The 19,266-nt window shown below is 45.1% G+C and overlaps 1 protein-coding gene across 1 annotated transcript in view; it reads left to right on the forward strand.

The window, feature by feature from the left end:
• The first annotated feature begins 11,365 nt into the window (after window positions 1-11,365).
• Window positions 11,366-19,266, forward strand: part of Hmgcr (HMG coenzyme A reductase) — a 76,643-nt gene continuing 68,742 nt past the window's right edge. Inside the window, exon 1 of the mRNA XM_065453448.2 lies at window positions 11,366-11,815. The gene's annotated coding sequence lies outside the window, so the exon portion shown is untranslated. The remainder of the gene's footprint in view (window positions 11,816-19,266) is intronic.

Here is a 19,266-nt window from a genome sequence, read left to right on the forward strand (position 1 = left end):
TGACATCTGCTTCAAAAGAATGTCAGTCATACAAGACAGTTCAGTGTGCCTGAAAGGTAACTATGGTTTGACTGCACATTTATAAACCAGAAGTACGGTCTATCCAAAGCAATGTTATTTTTTTCCTGGGCATCTCCTCTTCAGCCTACGTGAAAAAAAAAAGGAACAATAGCAAAGTCACACAAAGGATGCCCTGTACATACTTTAAGAGAAAACAAAAGAAGTGTTTACTACGAGTGTGATACACTTGTAGTAAAGAAACCACAGGCGTGCGAAGACTAGATGGTAAACCAGGCAAGCACCTGAAGAGCACCTTAAAGTCACCCGCCAGCTGTTCAAAAGGGAAGATGCAACAGTGGAGGCACACACAACACATTGCTGCAAGGCTCAGCGCTTGTTAGCTTCGAAGAGGGTTGTTTCCTCCTCTTCATCATCTTCACGGTCCAGTGGCTGCATTTCCAGCTCAGCACTGTGGCTGGCTATGATGCCGTACCTCCGTGTTTTACTTCGTCTGTACCTTGACCTGCACAACAAAACATGATTGTTCAAGCAGTAAGGTACACTTGCCCAAATACAAACTATTAATGAAAACATTTTCACAAATTGAGAGACGTTTTCAGAACTGCTACAATTCTGTGGACATTCAAAATTCACATTAGCAGTAATATGTACTTGCCAAATGCTATAAATCATGTGCATTGCAGACCCACCAATGGTTATGAACCTACTGTGCATTTATGTTTAACAAGCAAACCAGAGCATGACTAACTCCAGCAACAAGTTTTGCAGGGTTTCAATGCTTCAACCACAAACCAAAATGCATCCATTTACAACTATTTCAAAATTTCACGTGTAAAAGAATCCACACAGAAGCTCCTCTGGTAGTTGTCTAAGTATGCGTAAGCATTGCGACACTTGCTCATCTCCACGCAGCCCAGTGTCATTATCAATGTTAAGGAGCATGATCCTACCAGTATAAACCCTTATCAACCCTCACTGGTCATTATTAACCTGATCAAGCATTCACCTATCATGTTCGATAGCAAACATAAGGCAAGTTTAATTAAGAAAAGAGTTCATTACGGCACTTAAACCCACGACCATTGATGTTAATTAAGGTGAAATTAGCCACAGTTAGTCAAGACAGAGTTAAGGCACTCAAAACCTTGATCTTTGGTGGGAGTCAAACCCACAACATTTGGTGTTGATTAAGGTGTACTAAGGTTAACTTGGAAAATATGTTGCAACGCCACCACTACATTTGCTGAAAGGGGTATGCAATGCTTTGATTGACAGCTTGGATGCTTGTTTTGATCTTGTTCTTTATTGAAATGTATGATGTTCTGTGTATTGCATGGGTGATTTCAATTAATGTCTGCACTGTTCACTTCACTTTGCTGAATGCTTGTAGCCTCTGCCTAACGTGGGTATGAGCCATTCATTGTCTTACGTGATGGACAGATTTCTTGTTGGGTAGGCACGGAAATGCTTATACATTACAGAAAAACGAAATTCAATGAAGAAAAGCAGCCAGAACTGCTGCTTTTGCTTGTGATGATAGCAAAAACATCGTACAACTATCTAGACAAGGACGACAAGTAAATAGTCAATAGCTATGTGTTCAAGCCCCCTGTTAGATACGGCCCCTTTTCCTGGCACCCTTCAAGTTCACCAGACCACATAAAATCGCCGTCGCACCTAATTAAAATGCGCAGAAGCACATCTACCATGTTCCTGAGGCGCAGCATGTTCAGACAAGTTGGCGACCCCCACCCACCTAGTGCGCTGCATGTGTCCACTGCCCACTGTCTATTGTCCCACAGCTTGACTCTTCCCAAAAGTGCAACGGGAGCCTGGAACAGTTCCAGGTAACCTGGGTCCCGAGCAAAGCTGCTTAGCAGCTCGGAAAGGTCGCTCAAAAACAACCCATCTCCCCCCGCTGAGCGCTTGCAAACCGGCTACAAACCGGAGGGAACGCAGGCTGTGAGTCACTGTGAAGCCCTCGGAGCCACACCATCTGCCGATTGTGATGGCAGTTGCAGACCTGGAGGCAGTACTCGTGGCAAGTCATCCTTCGGACAGTGAAGCCCACGGAGCGACCCCCTGAGCCGAATGTGATTGCACTTGCACGGGCAACTACCATTGGCCAAAAATGATATGACCCCGAGACACTGAAGGGGTTAAAAGCCAGAGACAGGGAGCAGAGAGAAGCATTACTTCATTCATCTCTTTCGGGCTTCTCGCCACGGGCCGCAGCGTCCGATTTGCTGCCGACCATCAATGACTTTATGACTGTTAATGACTTCATGTTTTTACTGTAAATAATGTAAACAAACCTCCAGTTTTCCTCTCAAAATCCTCCTCAACGTGGGCCAACTCCCGCACTCAACGACAAGATCCAATAACTGGTGGATAGCGGTAAGTTTGTCCTTCAGATCCAACACCGCTAACCTTACAATGAACTGAATGAAGTACACTTAGGCAACTGATTTATTGAATAAACTGAAATACTCCGTGCCACACCCTGCTACAGTGTTATTAGGCACTGCAAGTGTCTACCAATGGGTATGCACATTTAAATAGAAACATTGAAGGTTGCGATGTTTTTAAGAGGAAGCTTTAGCTCAGGTGCTTTTAATTCTTAATTAAACACATAGTATATAAGAAATAATCTTTTTTGGCAACCACTGCAGAGAATTTGATGTAATTTTGTTGTAGTCAAAATCTAGTGAGTTTGGGAAGCAGATTTCCAATTTAGGCTGTCAATTTAAAAAAAGAAAGTTGTTAATATTGCAATGTCGAAAAAGAACTCGTGCATTAAGTTTCCAACTCTGGAACACGGCAATAACTAATTCTATAACAATTATGTAGATAGCACCTAGCAGATAAAACAAATAAAGTAACTCCACTTTGAAATATTTCACTAATCTGTCAGTAGGACTTTTGCAACACCTCCAAAAACATTGTAACGATTTCATGTAAGCTGTAAATTCACGTATCAAATTTGTCTGTTTTAGATGGAGTTTACAGAACTGTGATATCTATTGTTGGTGCCAAGGTGCATATTCCTTTATTTCATGCTTCAATTTCTTTAAGCTTACTGATGTTTGGAAATGTTTATAAAGCAATTGAGGCTCTAATTCAAAGTTCAGCGTCGTAATGCCTGCTAAAGCATAACTTTGCTTCAAATTCATCAAATTTTCTTCAAATCGATCCAGTGATTTTCTTACAAGAGCACTTCTGCGTTTCACATGTACTTAAATAGGGAAATTGGAGTTGACATGGTACTAAAGCTCCCTCTTAAGGAGTGTTGCAATACCTTCTATGAATAAGTATTTTTTATATTTTTGCAATGGGGTGTGTCAGTAATTAAAAGGCATCTCCTCATGAATATTTTTCAACAAGAATATATGAATGCACACTGTACTAACAGTTATTGTCAATGTAATGCCACCAGAGGCATGCTGTAACAGTATTCCATTTCTTTTTCATTGTTCCTACTGCACTTGAAGTCGTGCATTAAATCCATGCAAAAAAAAAAAACATGCCAACCATACTGCCATGTCTATCATACCGTCTATCATCCCACTCAGCTTCAGAATTGGCACGATCTCAAGATTGCGCATACAACCTTCCATTTAGCCCCCCATCTTAGAGGCCATTGTAGAGTGATGTTCACCATCACCAGATGGCGCTGCCACCCCATCAGTAATCATATAACCTTCAAATTTGGGAGAGATACTAATGTAAAACACAAATCAATATCATCAGAATTTATCAAAGTAAATGAAACGCAAGTAACAGAGATCTCAAAAAACACAGGAAAGAAAATTGAGGCATTTCGTACAACAGTCTGGGAATGTAAAGAACTGGTAGACATTATGCAGCAGGAGATAAGACGGACACGACAAAAAATTGTTGGATTGTAAAAAGGAAACCAAGTGGAGAACAAAAGAAATAAAGCAAGCTATATATAGAAGAGCATAAGCAGACATCTTGGGATTATCGAGATTACATATATAAGAGGTGCCCCTTAGATGGAACAAATACTGAGAAAGAAAAGGGTGGCAAGTGACCTCAAGCAAGAGAAAAATAAATACACAAGTGATCAGGGAATCTAGAGATCATTTGATAACATACAATGACATTACCAAACACTACTATTTAGGACGCAGGCTATTCCCATTGCCACATTCAAAACTGAACAGGGCTCAGGCAGTCTCACTGCACTTATTGCAAACAGGTACATATCTCACACCGTACACCATTAATAAAATATATCCAGAGAGGGAGATTAAGATGGACTGCAACGATTGTAATGGCATCATTGGAATCGGACATGTGCTGGCGGGGTGCCCCGCGACTCTCCCCAACCTCGTTGAAGAATGGGCACAGTGGGAGAAAAGGATTCAAAGCCCATTGTTTCAGGACCAACTAAGGGCCGTCCAGAGGGTCCATGATGTCGCTGAAAGGCTTGGCCTGACAATGCCAACATGGGAGCGGCCCGCCTTGACTTAAGAAGTCGAGCCTCCGGACCTCATTCCAATAAATGTTTTCACACACACACAAGTGATCGTTGGGCGCATAAAATTTGCAAAAGGTACAAGGGCACACAAAAATGATCCTGGAACCATGTAAAAGCATTCGGAGCTCCAACTAAACATTCGCAAAAGACTATAAGCGATGAAGACAGTAATATCTTTGAAGCAGACGCGCTGTGGTACATTACAGACGTTATTATGGATACGTTCGGCACGAAAAAAAGCACAGTTCTGATATAAACAGATCCAGCAACAACAATGAAGCCCGAGAGATCAAAATTTCGCACAGAAAGCTTTTACTGGAAAGAAAGCAGGAGCAATTGACCTAAATAACACGGCAACAGGACCCAATGAAATTCCAATACCTTTAATCAAGAACCTTGGTCCAAAGAGCAAGGCATCGTTGGAAAATGTCGTAGCGCAAGTGATTAAAATGAAGAAAATTACAGCTGGGTGACATGAAAGCAACGTGAATGCCATCTACAAAGGGAAGGGCGATAAGCATAAGATCAGCTCGTGCAGGCCAGTTACAGTAATGTCGGTGATATACAGAATGGCTATGCAAGCCATAAAATATGAACAGTCGATGTAGGTAGAGAAATATGCTGTACTGGGGGAACAAAAGAATGGTTTCAGACTGGGCAGATGCTTAAAGGATACATTTGTACTAACTCAGTGCATAGAGATTTCAGGAGCTCAAAATAGACCTTTACGGATAGCATTTCTAGATATATTACGGGAGCTTACAGCAACATAGACAGGGAATTGTTATGGGATGTTCTCAAGAACGAAGGCATAGATGACAATTTTATGGAGCTGCTGAGGGAGATATATAGAGACAACTGAATACAAATTGTATGGGAAGGTTGAAAATGCAATGGAGTGGCGGAAATTTACTAAGGGCTGAAGCAGGGATGTCCTCAGTCACCACTGTTGTTCACACTCTATGTTAAGGGCATAGAAGGACGACTGGAAAACATTGAATTAGGGTTTTATTTGTCCTACATGCGTAATGGACAAATAGTGTGGCAGAAAGTCTCCAGACGGATGTATCCAGACGACCTAGTGCTACAATGCAAGATATTTACATACACTTGCAAATATGTGTGGAAATGCAGCGACAAATCTAGGCCTTAAGCTTAGCAGAGAGAAATTGGGAATTATGATCTTAAATGAAGAGACGAGTAATTACATGGTGTCAGTTGAATAGAAAGTCATATCTATAGTCAAATCATAAGAAGCCAACAAACACTGACACCAAGGACGACATAGGGGAAATTACTTGTGCTTAATAAATGAAATAAACAAACAATAAATTAATGGAAATGAAAGTGGATGAAAAAACAACTTGCCGCAGGAGGGCAACGATCCCACAACCTTCACATTTCACATGCGATGCTCTACCAATTGAGCTACCACGGCACTATTTCCCCATCCACTTTCTTGGGTATTTATGTTTTCTAGTAGAACCCTGGGAGTGTTAGCCAGCGCCGGCACTCTGACAACAGGACCTGGTCTGTGAGTGGCGGATGTTTTTTACCAGCACAAGTGAAGCCGCAGTTTGCCTGTACCTCTACTCTGAAAGAGGGCCGTGACAGCTGAAATCCGCTCACAGCTCACTTGCTTTTCACCACCTATTATAAATTCTACACTAACCGAAAAATAAAAGCTCACAGTTTCTGGCTAAACGATTACCTTTGGCTGTGTACTGATATCATGATGTGCCTTAACGGAAGAAAGACATAGAAAAATATCTGTGTGGCGAAATTAACCATCTTAGATAGCATGGGGAGGAAACAGAGCACTTCATATGTGCTTTGCTATTCACTAACGTTGCCCCATGCCTATGGTAAGATGGCTGTGATCTGGCTTCACTTTCTAGACATCATCTCCACTCCAGAAAAAAAATTTTTAAACCTTCTTAGGTAAAGCCACAAATGAAGCAGTGCAGGGCAACATGGGTTGGGCCTCTTTTGAAGTCAGAGAGTGCAGAGCAAACTTAGTTTTGAATAAAGACTCAGGAGCATAGATCAAAATAAATGGGTGACTAAAGTGCACAAGTATCTGTACCTGAAAAGTGCGGACACGGAAGGGGGGAAGAGGTCAACGAAGTTGGCGACCAAGTACAGGGTAATTGAAAGTATAAATAGACAACCAGGAGTCATCAAAAAGAAAGTGAGAAAAACAGAGGCAGTGAAATGGATGCAAAGAAAAAAGGACCATGACCATTTACAAGAATTTTTCTTTCTAATTTACAATAAATTAGAAGTAAAAGATATATACGATAACACAAAGGGCAGCGCCCAGTGGCGTAGCTAGGTCGTCTGGCACCCGGGGCCTTTAGCTCTTCTATCACCCCCCCCCCCCCCCAGGTGTAGTCGAGGAAGGCGAGGATAGCGACAATTTTCGGCTGTCTTCAGACGTTTAAGACACCCCCCCCCCCCCCTACTGACCCCGTGCACCCGGGGCCCACGGCCCCCCGGCCCCCCCTGTTGCTACGCCACTGGCAGCGCCTTTCCATTTTAGGCTCTAGCTGATCGCCTAAGGATAAAAACATAGTGGAGCAAATATTTGCAACTAGATGCGTGAGTACGCTGCAGCAAAAATCCAGAGACCGCTCAGCACATCTTAATGGAATATGAAGGAATTCACCCAGTGAGACCCGTAGGTAACGTACACCTTCCAGAAGTGCTTGGATTTAAAGTGGATGGGAGCATCAACCAGTCAGCAGTCAATATAAGCAAGAGATGTTTAGAGTATTAGTGAAAAAAAAAAAACAGGAAATAGATTGATACGGCTGGGTTCATTGCAAGCACAGGTAATGGTGCCAGGTAGATGAAGAAGTTTTGAGTAAGATAAAAATTATTAAGGAGATGTATACAAAAACGCTGGAATGAAAAGCATGTGTAACATACCCAATGAACTCAAGCAGGCTAGGCGACTATTTGTCCCTGCTGCATTTCACAGGGGATGTCAATAAATCATCATCATCATCAACATGGGAAAGAAACCTGCTATGAGTAACTACCTAAGAGGTAATAACGAAATCAGGAAAGAAACAATGTATGATAACTCAAGGGGAAGCTCTTTACTTTTTGAAGCAAGATCAGGATGCCTTAGAATGTGTAGTTATAAAGTGAGGTACACCAAGGAAGAACCTTGTGCTTGCTGCGGTAAAGCTAGGGAAATGATAGAACATGTTTTATTAGAATGTGACAGTATCTAACCAGCTGTTAGTTTAGGCTCCGCTGACCTCCTTGAAGCCCTTGGGTTCAGGGATAGCGGGGGAAAGTAAACATGTCTGCAAGAGAGATTAGTACAAGGCAATTGGAGGTTTGGTGGCAGAAAAGTCCCTAGGGAGACAATAGACGCTCCAAAGCAAAGTTCGCAAAAGTGGTTTAGAAAGTTTGATGCTGGAAATTCCTTGCGTGGTATTATAAAATAAAAAGGATAGGTAGGACGTTGGGCAAATTAAGAACAAGAGCATGGTGGCGCAACCCACCACCCTCTTTCAAAGTGGACGCTCATAGCATCCATCCGTGACAGCAATACAAGGCAGATTAGGACATGAGCACAAATCGATAGAATAAAGAGCATGTAAAGTATACCTGATTAACTCAAACAGGCTACATCACTACCTGCCACTGCCCCGTATTAAAGGGGGGGGGGGGGGGCAATAAATCATCATCATCATCATCTCATTTTAATGCTTATGCCAAAGGCGCTGCTTAGCCAAGATGTTAAAAAAATCCATCCAGTATCCTCTATGTGCACAATTGCGGAAAACTAAGAGAGGGAAAGTGGCTAGGATTTTGAGGAGCTGAAGGGAAGAGCAGGCAGCCTTTTGTGTGAAGCTGTAGACTCCCAGCTGCACCTGCAAGAATGCAACTAGCTGGGCTAGTTGGTGGTCGTTTGTATAAGGGGACATCGCACTAGTGGATAAAAAAGGACACGGACAGGAACATGAAAAAAGACACACCGAACGCTACACATCAACTGGCTTTATTCTCAGGAGGACATAAACATATATGCAAAAAGACCATGCTACGTGATCAATCCCTAAAGCGCATCCGCAATGGCACCTTATTGTGCAAGAATTTTATTTCTTTTGCCATAAAAGATACGGTAGGTTTGCTGATGCAAGCCTGTTTTTACCGATGAACAAGGAAGGCCTCGAGTATTTCAAGCTCTCTCTGATCTGTGCTAGAAGTAATCACTTGAGTCTTATCAAAGAGCTAACCAAATTGAAGACAACCAAATTTTAAAAATTTTTAGGTACGTTGATGACTTTCTGGTTCTTGCGCAGATTGGTCAAGGTGTTGGGAATGAGGCAGTAGTTTAAAGAACGTTAGCTGTTTTTAAGTCATGTGCTCAACGTCTGACCTTCACCCATGACATTAATAACGAGGGTAGCCTACAGTTCTTGGATGTTCGATTTTTCTTCAGTGACTCGTGCGTTTGTTACATGTACCAGCCAAGGTTGAAAAAGAGTATACTTAATTTTGATTCGGCCCACTCCAAATTAGTAAAGAGAGGGATCGCCAAGACATGCTTATGTGCTGCCCTGGACAAGTCCTGCTCACACAAGGTTCATGAAAGTGTACATTTACAGGCAGTTCGCCTGACAAAGGCAGGGTTCCCTAGGGAACTTGCGGCGTCCATGGATGAAAGCCTGACAAAAGTGGTTAAAGCTGGTGATCGGGCATTGACGATTGAGCGACAAAACATGAGCGGTCTAGATGCGTGGCACTGCCCTGTATTCACCAGCTGACACACCGCCTTAAAAAGGTGGCGGAGAAAGGCAATGTCCGAGTTGTGCTCATGGCACCGAATAAACTCGGGAAACTTTGCAAATTTGTCAGTGATGCCACTTGAAGAAAACCACCCTGCCTAATTAAACATGAACTGCCTTATGTGGAGTACAGGACAAATGTGGTGTACAAAATTCCGCTGTCATGCGGAAGTTGCTACATCGGTCAAACTGGCCGGTGTATCAACGTTCGACTAATGGAGCACAAGCTTCTTGTCGAGGCACCATCGGGATCTGGGCACTTGGCGGTACATTGCAAGCGCTGCGAGAATGAATGCATGCCGCTCTTTGATAGGATCCAAGTCACTATTTCTAGCACAGATCAGAGAGAGCATGAAATACTCAAGGCCTTCCTTATTCATCGGCAAAAACAGGCTTGCGTCAGCAAACCTACCGTATCTTCGACGGCAAAAGAACTAAAATTCTTGCACAATAAGGCGCCATTGCGCAAGCGCTTCAGGGATTGATCATGTAGCATGTGTCTTTTTGCATATATATTTGTGTCCTCCTGAGAATAAAGCCAGTTGACGTCTAGCGTTCGGTGTGTCTTTTTTCATGTTCCCGTCCGTGCCCTTTTTTACGCGCTAGTGCAATGTCCCCTTATACCCATAGATATGCAGCCCTGGTAAAATACATGCATGCTGTGTGAGAGGGAAAATTAAGCTTGCGAGAAAGTATTCAAACTATTAAGTTCAAAATGACCATGCATGTGTACGGGTCCCAGCAATGCACTCCATGTCTCAATTCAAGGCTGCATAGCCACGCCAGACTAAACAAACTTATCAATGTTGCCGTTTTGTTCGCTATGTTGTTTTACAGAAACTTTAGAATGAACACGAATAGGCGATAGTAAAATAAGAAAAGTGAGAAGGCGAGTCACCCTAAAAGATCTGGAGGCCGAAGTAGAGGTCATTGTCGGTACAACGGACTTAGAGATTGTCAAACGCTGATGGGCGTGCTTAACGGCAGCCACAGACGCTGCCAAAAAGGCGCACGCCGAACCGACATACTTATTTGCATTTTTATCCGACAGCACATGTAACGTCAAAGCACTACAGGCCTAAATACTACCTATCGAAAAGTTTTTCGGAAACTGTTACCTGCCGCTTTCTCTAAACATAGCGCGTACCGTCGCAAAGCAGAAACTTCCGAAACTCGGGCAAGCGCTCAGCATTCCGCAAGTTTTATCATCTCTTTACTGCCCTATTTCCAGATTGCGGGAATCCTCGGTTTTCTTACGTATCATACGTGTGACGTCACACTTGTGACACCATTCGTAAGCACCAAACGAGCCGTGAATCACGTACCTCACAATTCGAACGACGAAATACACAAGGATGATCATCATCACGCCAACGATCACGTAGAAAGCGCGCAGAACAACTCCGTTCGCTTGCTCCATGCCTGCGATGTTGAACAACATGGTCGTGGTGTTTCTACGGGTCGTGTAATTCCCAGCTGACGTTGCAGTGGTGATGGCATGCTGCTGCGATGCCACAGTAGTGGGCGATACATCGGTAGACATCTCTACTCTTTCAGCTGAGGCGCTTAGCCAGCAGGCAGCCGCAAACACTGCCGTGAACATAGTTCCCAGCTTCCCGAGCTGCTATGCCAGTCAAGCGTCACGCCACCGTCGCGCAGATCGTCCAGCGAAACAAAATGTTGAAGCAGCAAACGGCGTTCATGCCACGCCGAACCAGCATTCTGCAAACTTCGCCTGCTGCTGCATTGCTGCTATTTTGACGGTAACCGGTAAACGCTCCGTCACAACATTACTCATCATCATCATTTTGAAAAAAAGTCGACTATGTTGAGCAAGTTGTTTATCAAACTAATATTTTTAACTAACAGTTTTGTAATTTTTCAGATATACATTATAAGAAAGCACTTAATTAAACGTTGTATATTGCTGAATTGTTACAATAGGCATATTAGGCATCAAAAGGATTACTAGTTTGTAGCGCCACCTAGCAACATTAGGAAGTCAGTACTTATTTTGATGCGATGGCTGTGCCTCACGTGGTGACCTACCTCCTCATCGCATCGTCGCATCTCTCCACCCGCGTTGCCCCGCGGCCCTTACCTGCTTAAGCTAGCTTGTCCGGTCGTTGCGACTGTGTAATCGCCGCTCCGTTACTTCGCAGGTATCCGTGGCATCGACTCCCAGACGACTGCTTATTGTCCGCCTAGCTATATTTTTTTTTATTTGAATGACGCTTCCTTGAGCCGGCGTACCAACCCTGCGACCTGACTACGGTGATTCATTTGTAGAAATCAGCATGTTGCTTCGGACTCATCATCGCCGCAGCGAAGCGTTGCACTGCTTTCAGTGATGTGCCTTATTGTCTGGAGCAAACAAAAACGCTTCACTTCTGACAATTTTCGGAAGAAACTGCTGTCGAGAGGCGTCGGTTCGTCGCTGTATTTCGACGACGCACTTCAACAACGTTCTGGACAAACTTTGGTGAGTTGTGCCTTCATTTCAACGAATAGACGGGCCTGTCAGAGCTTCAATTTTGTTAAGGAAACACGCGTGGTTTTATTAAGGGGCTAACTACCAGGAAGCTGCGCGCCACCGACTGTATGTACAGATACCGCGCACTGATTCATTTTCGCAATATCTTCATTCGTCGAGTACGTGAAAATTGAAATAAAAACGTAGGAAACGCTACAAGAATCGCGTTCAATGGCTATTTTTATTTCAGTAACCTTGTTATATTGGTTTTTAATCAACACATGCATCTAATATGTTCAGCAAGATCGCTGTGTCGACAGAGCGTGGGGATGGATTTATCTACTTTGCATTCTTTCCGGGACGTGACCGCAACGTTGTGGTAAAAAAAAAAAGAAAAGAAAAAAGACAGGTGGGGAGAAAACAAAGTCGTACTCGAGCAATATGCATTGTGCGTGAACACTGATAGTACTCAAGGTAAGTAGATAAAAACGCTAGACTAAAAAAGCTGTCATTTGTCGCCCGATCTTAGCGTGTTTCCATTTAACATAGTTTGTATCGAAACGTACGCCTTTCTCAGTACTCTGGAAAACAAAACGGCCTATCCAGAACATATATATATATATATATATATATATATATATATATATATATATATATATATATATATATATATATATATATATATTGATGTAATGTTTTCCACTCAAACGGGGTTATTTTGAACTTTTCGTCTTAATGTGGTTTTAGTCCCGAGGTGTTTTCGTTCCCTTTCCTCTTCCTGAGTCGTTTGTATACTCTGCAGTGATAGCGTAGCGGGACACTGTTGCACACGGCTTCTATCTTTGTCTTCCAGAAGAGCCTACGCTGTTGTCCTCTTATTTTAGAACAGCACGAAGGTGAGGAACGTACATAAAGGCGACATCAGTGTTGTGTCGCTTTCCTACGTCCGTTTTCTTTCCCTTTCTTTTTTTCGATCTAAAGCGTGGCGAAATGCAGTCGTCCAACTTTCAGCTCAAGAAATTACACACCCGTAGTTTGTGCTAGAGGCGTGAACAGGAAGAAGTACGCAGGTAAAATAGGTCGTTCCTGCACAATGCCCCTGTAGCGCGCGCAGTTCTGCTTCACCGCTCGACTCGTTCTTCGCGACGCTCGTGAGGAGTTTCCCTCCCGCCTCGTGTGGCGGGGGCGCTTCCCTTTCAGTAGAAAAGTACGCCTGTATTGCGGCGCGTGGAAGCAATGGCGACAGAACGGCAATGCCAGCCGTTTAGTGAAAATCGACTGGGTCCGCGTTTTGTTGCACTGCGCAGGTCTTTCTTCCTTCGCGAAAAAAACTGCGCGAAAAAAAAACACACACGCACGAAAGGACAAGCGAAAGGAACACACAACACACCACGAGTGCAGACTGCCAGCTGTTTATTCTTGAAAATCGAAGCATAGGCTATTTCAAGCGATCCCAGGCACGTGACCACATCGTGACTCACACTTGTGCAGACAACATAAGAGAATTCTGCAGTCTAACTGTAACATTGCTTGTACCGAATAAACATGATGAAAAACTTGGCCAGTCTATCTACGCACAAACATTGAGCGGTCAAAAAACGAAGACGGCACATGTCATAATAGTAACCGAAGTGTAAGTGTAGGCGACAAGTGAGAGAATGAAAAAGCGCGATGGTACCTATAAAACGTGGTTAAAACAAGGTCAGCTCTAGTGACGTAAAAATGTACGAAAGATAATGAAGATGACAGAATGAAAAGACAAAAATCAACCGAAGTAAAGGCGAAGGTGACACTACTATATGCCTGAAAACTAGTGAAAATGGCATAAGGGAAGAGTAATAAAACACGGAATACATGATGAAGCTCAGACTGAACTCGCCGAACGATTACATGCGCGGGAAAAAACCAAACGAACCGCGCGTAAAGGCTACCTTCTTTTTTTTTTTTTCACAGGTGGCTTCCCAGAAAAGCAATTTATTTGTGTAAAAGCGAAACGGACGGCGTGCTGACAAACTTGTCTCTAGCTTTTACAATGAAAATTGCTTCAACAGTCTTCCTTTCCGTCTGGTCTCTCGATCTGAACAAAAGGTCGCATTTTTCGAGATCGGCTTGCACCTGCAATTCGCCGGTCGCCTGTTTACTTGCCCGGTGCTGGACGGACTGCTGGAACTAACCGAATGATTAGGACAAGGTTATGTTGACCGAGGGTGACCTGCTGCTTTCCTAGAAGGATCTTTCCAGAAGCGCACTTCAACTTCTCTCTCCTTTCTCGCGCTCCTGCTTGCTTCGGCGGATTGGATTTCAACCTTTCCTTTCTTCATGAAGAACCACTTCTCTCTCGCTGAAAAGTCCAGGCCGGCACCGAAAGCATTGATCGCTACACGAGGCACGTTCCCGTAGGTCGGGTCCATTTGCACCCCGACCTCGCAGTACGCGAAGCTTGTTGACTGAAACGCCGCAGCTGTGCTGCGACCTCGGCGCGCGACAATGCCCTATCGGGTGACGGCACCTCATGGGCACCCGGACGCTGTCTCGTGCTCTCGCGGCGCTGAGAAGGGGCGACCCTGCTGTCTGCGCCGCTCCAAGGCCAGCGCCCTTGAAAAATGCCGGTGAAAGTTGCTGGCCCTGTGCCACGCGTATCGGCAGGCTGATCGAGGTGACGGCACGACACGCACCTCCGTGTGCGGTTCCGCGTGCCGGCGCATGCGTGAGGCTATCGCGGGGAATACACTGCATGACGCAAACAGTGCGCAACGGGCACACTGGAACGAGCGTCGCATTGAGTTGAACGTGGCCGATATTAATTTTCGCTTGCAGTACGCTTTACATCGACATAATAGTGCACGGAAGCAGCAGCGACCCGTCAATTAGATCAGTATCTCATGGATCTCTCATTGGAATAAATAAGTACAGGATACCTTTGGTTATTTTCGTTACAGGCGTACTGGCATGATGGTTTGTACTCTTCTTCTTTCTTTCTTTTTTTTTTGCTTTAAATGAAGGTTCGAAACTTCTGAACGCTAGCAAAAATACTGTCAAACCTCGGAGGAGGAAAAAAAGGAAGGAAAGGTAGGGAGGTCAACCAGACGCACGTCCGCTTTGCTATCCTACACGGGGATAGGGGTTTAAGGGATGAAAATAAAGAAAGGAGAGGGATGGAAGAAGGTACTGTCAGTGTGAACACGAGTGGTTGTCCATAACTTCACGCCTACAATCGGTCACTGAGTCCAGTCGATTTCATAAATTGTAGCAGTGCTCGCGTCGCTTTGTAAGCCTGCGACGCCTGGGGCCATGACCGAGAATATTAGTCTCTGAAAATGGTCTGCTATCTAATCGCTTTAGCCCCCTCCGAAGAACGTCGCGTTCAATGTCATAGAGATTACAAAAACACAACACGTGCTCAATCGTCTCTTCACAGTTGCAGGAGTCACATATCGGTGTGTCGGACGTTTCAATAAAGTCGTAAAAGCCACCCCTAACCAGAGGTGACACAGTAAAGTTGCATCACGGCGGGAGGAATTCGATGGAATCTGCAGCTTCAGTGTAGGATCCAACCGGTGGAGACGGCAGTTCGCAGAAAATTGGAGTGTTCAACAAAGTTTCTTGGGAGACGACGACGACGACGTTTCCACGCAGACGTGGTTTCCTTGTGTTCCTTGGAAATTGCTCGACAGCAAAGAAAATCTCTCCCTTATCCGGATACGAAGCTCATCGGAAGCCTATGGGGACCTGTGGACTCTGGTGAGGACTCTTCTTTGCCTTGTCCTACTGATCCTGCTCGTCTGATAGACTCAAAACAAGCACGGTTGGCGCTTAGGCTTAGTGCGGCCGAGCCGCCGCGCTCGCCCGACGAAGAAGAAGTGTTTGTGCCAGATGTGAGCTCCTCATCTGTACCTTCCACCGGACTGCTGCGCGTGACAACATCCATGCCAACCATGCAGCCGAAGTGTGCATCCGATAGCTCGAATACCCAAGATGAAACACCGAAGGACAGTCCTCTTCGTGATGTGAATGTGAACCTATCCGCAGTCGTGCCGACGGACACTGGTTCTTGGACACTGGTTCTTGGACACTGGATTCTTTAGCGGCTATTCAGGAACTCAAGAAGGTCGATAAGGCGATGGAAATCTGCGAGAGAATACACACTATGAATAGTAAGACAGCTACTTGCGTCAAGGTACACTGGATTCAAGGCCATTCAGCGAACCCTCACAACATTGCTGCTGACCAGCAGGCACACTGCCCTCCTAATCCTGATCCTCCACCTGTTCCCCTCCCACCCCAACCCCGTAACTCGCTGCGAGCCCGTAAAAATGTTCTCCGGCAGGACACACGCGCTCTTATCCCACCGTGTGTCTGCTCCCTCCCCCTTCACCTTACTAGGGCGGAGGAAGTTGTGCTTAGGAGGCTTCGGGCTGGGGTGGCCCTTACACCGGCTGTTGTCTCAAGGTGGAACTGGTCGCATTTACCACTGGGTGCTACGTGTCCATACTGCTCCGTTCCTGTGGTGGAATCAGATGCATACCACCTAATATGGACATGTACGGGTTTACAATCGGAACGCTCGCGTCTCCTACTGCAAGCCGGCCTCCGCTACAGTGTGACAACCAGCTATGACCGCTGGATACATAACAGATTTCACAAAACACTGCTTCAATTCATACACAACACAGGCCTCACAGCACACATATAATACACATATACGCTCCAACAATTATGCCTTAAGGGCAAGCCTTCATCGCAATAAAAAAAAAAAAGTTTCTTTAGTTTTGTTTTGAGCAAGTAAACTAGGACCCGTGGCAGCGTCTGTCCTTGATAACGATATAGGAACTGTCGGTGTTTCTTTATGGGCTGACCGGGCGGCATCATCAGCAAGGTCATTTTCGGCGATGGCACAGTGCCCCGGAAGCCATTGGAAGATGATGTCGTGTGCGTTTATGAAGTTTTGATGGAAAACATCTTTGGTCTCAAACACCGGTTGTTCATGGGTCTTGCGTCTTAAGGCTGTCTGCAGACTCTGAAGGGCTGTCCTGGAGCCACAAAAAGCGACCCACTGTCGAGGATTTGCTTGTGCGATGTAATTAAAGGGATCCTGACATTTGTACAAACGTAGAGTATGTCCTTCTGATCATTAATTGACGCATCTAAGTGCTCCGCGTAAAGCGTGTAATTTATTATAAGGTTCTAAAAATGTACATCGCTGCAGATCTCGACGCACCGCTCGGCTGAATTTTCAGCCGCCCCTAACCATTTGACATAAATTGCCCTAATGACACTAGTAGGGTGAGCTATTCGATTGTCTGCCCAGGACGCGTCATCAATAATTTTTCCAGCTTTGTGGTGAACAAATGTTCGTAATAGTTGGAATGTTCATTAATTTGTTTCTATAAAAAGAAAGTAACAGAAAGAGAATGCACGAGAACAATTTCTGACTACATTTAAGCACTTCCAGCACACAACAAGTGTTGACTGCCTGTGCTACAATGTGCTCCGTTTTGACGAGAGCTCCGCGGTCAGTGTCGGTCTCAAGGCTTTTCGCGAGCACCATGATTCGCCTTTGTTGCGTTCTGGGCGGTAGTCGGGTAAACGCAAGAGCAAGGGGACGGGGCCTGGCCGTTTCACCGTGCTGTTTTACGGGATGAGCAGAATCGCAAACGTGAATGGTCTGCACTGTGCAGCCACCTGGTGGCACAAAGCTCAACCAAACAGTAGCAGTAACGAAGTGTATTCTTCTTTGCTGCTGGTGTAAATTTTTCGCCGGAGCGCAATCGTTAACACCTTGTTTTTGTTTTACACATGTTTAGAGCAATATTAGCTCTTTGTTTGACTGGTTAAGCTCTACGTCAACAAGTGGCTGGACCGTGCAGACCAATCAAGCCGCTCACGTACGTTTACGCTGAAGTTCCTTCAACAGCTTGAGTTCATACCTCCACCCATCCTTCGAAACGCCCAGCTCGCCTGTGGTTACCGCAATACAAGACACGTTCGGCGCTGCGACAGAATGCTCGCAACGCAGGCTGCTTCGATAGCTCTCGCTTGTGGTCGGCTGCCAAGCAGCTGGCAGAGAGGTTGGAGAGGCTTCGCGCGTTAGCCCCTAGAGCACCGGAAATAGACCACATGACGGTGCCATCATGACGCAGAGCCAGTAAAGGCGGAGCTTAGCCCCGATCATTCGGTGAACGAGTTGAGAAAACGCGTGGCTATGGAGGAGGGTAACTTGTAAACATCCGTAGCTCTCAATTAATATGAGACGCTTCACGCAAATGGTGGTGCGAATGATTAACTGTTGCTGTACCCTTCGCGTTTGCAAAATTGCCCTAACCATTTCATGGGTCCTTTAATAGTGGCACGTACGGCGGCAAGTTCTGTTGCCGTAGAGGTTGGTATGCGGGACACACTTTAAACTTAATTGTGACTTGTAAGGCCGGGATGATAACAGCACCTGTGGAGATGGTGGCTGACGCAGATCCATCGGTGTAAATGTGCGTTCTTTGATCATAAACCTCGCTCCATAATGACAGTGTCAACCGACGTAGAGGAATTGTTGAACGACGGGTCTTCTTCGTAATTCCCGGAATCGTGAGGCGTATTTGTGGCTGTCGAGGTACCACAGGGGTAACAGTAGCCTTGCTGTTGGTGTAAAGCCCGACGGAAGGTAGCCTTGATGTGTCTCAACAAGTTTGGAAAATTTTGCTTGAGGTCTTTGTGCTGGCGAATCAGCAGTATAGTGACTCGGTACGCGAAACAGATGTCGAACGTGTGCTCTAAGGTTGCCAGTCGTTATATGTGTTGGAACCAAGTAGTCTTTAGCAATCATGATTGTTGCATGAGTCAAGGCGCATCTTGGTAGTCCAAGACATGTCCGTAGAGCCTGGCCTGCAAGCTTTCGAGGGTATGTTCACTAGGTTCGAGGGCATGAAGATTTATTTTACCTGTGTTTGCCAAAACCGGCAAGCTGTCGGAGCGCCCTGAGTAAGTAAATATACAACCGTTTCTACAGCCAGCTTCGGTTTCCTTTCTACAATGTCATGACGCACAAGGTGGCCACGTGAAATCGGGACATCGCGACGTATTGACAATCGCTCCGGCTTTCTCGATCGCCCGCTATGCTGCTACATCGGCCCTCACAAGAAGCAGCATAGCAGACGATCAAAATAGCCGCAGCGAGTGTCAATGCCGCAGTGTCCTACCACGTGACCACATTTTGCGTCATGACATCACAGCAGAGTAACTTCCTGGGAAACGAAAACGAAATTCCATGGCTGCAGAAATGTAATATGTCAGCACTCCTTAAGCACCGAACTCTTTGATTCGACAATTCAGACTCGGCTTTCATACCCTAGATTTCTGTTCGGCTTAGTTGGCAGAGTCCGGTCAGGACGAATTTTTTTGAGCATCAAGGTCTGAATTTTGAAAAACTTATCAGCTCCTCCTGCAGAATTCTGGAGCTGTCAGGTGGA

Source organism: Dermacentor albipictus, chromosome 2, assembly GCF_038994185.2.
Source record: "Dermacentor albipictus isolate Rhodes 1998 colony chromosome 2, USDA_Dalb.pri_finalv2, whole genome shotgun sequence".
NCBI lineage: Eukaryota > Metazoa > Arthropoda > Arachnida > Ixodida > Ixodidae > Dermacentor > Dermacentor albipictus.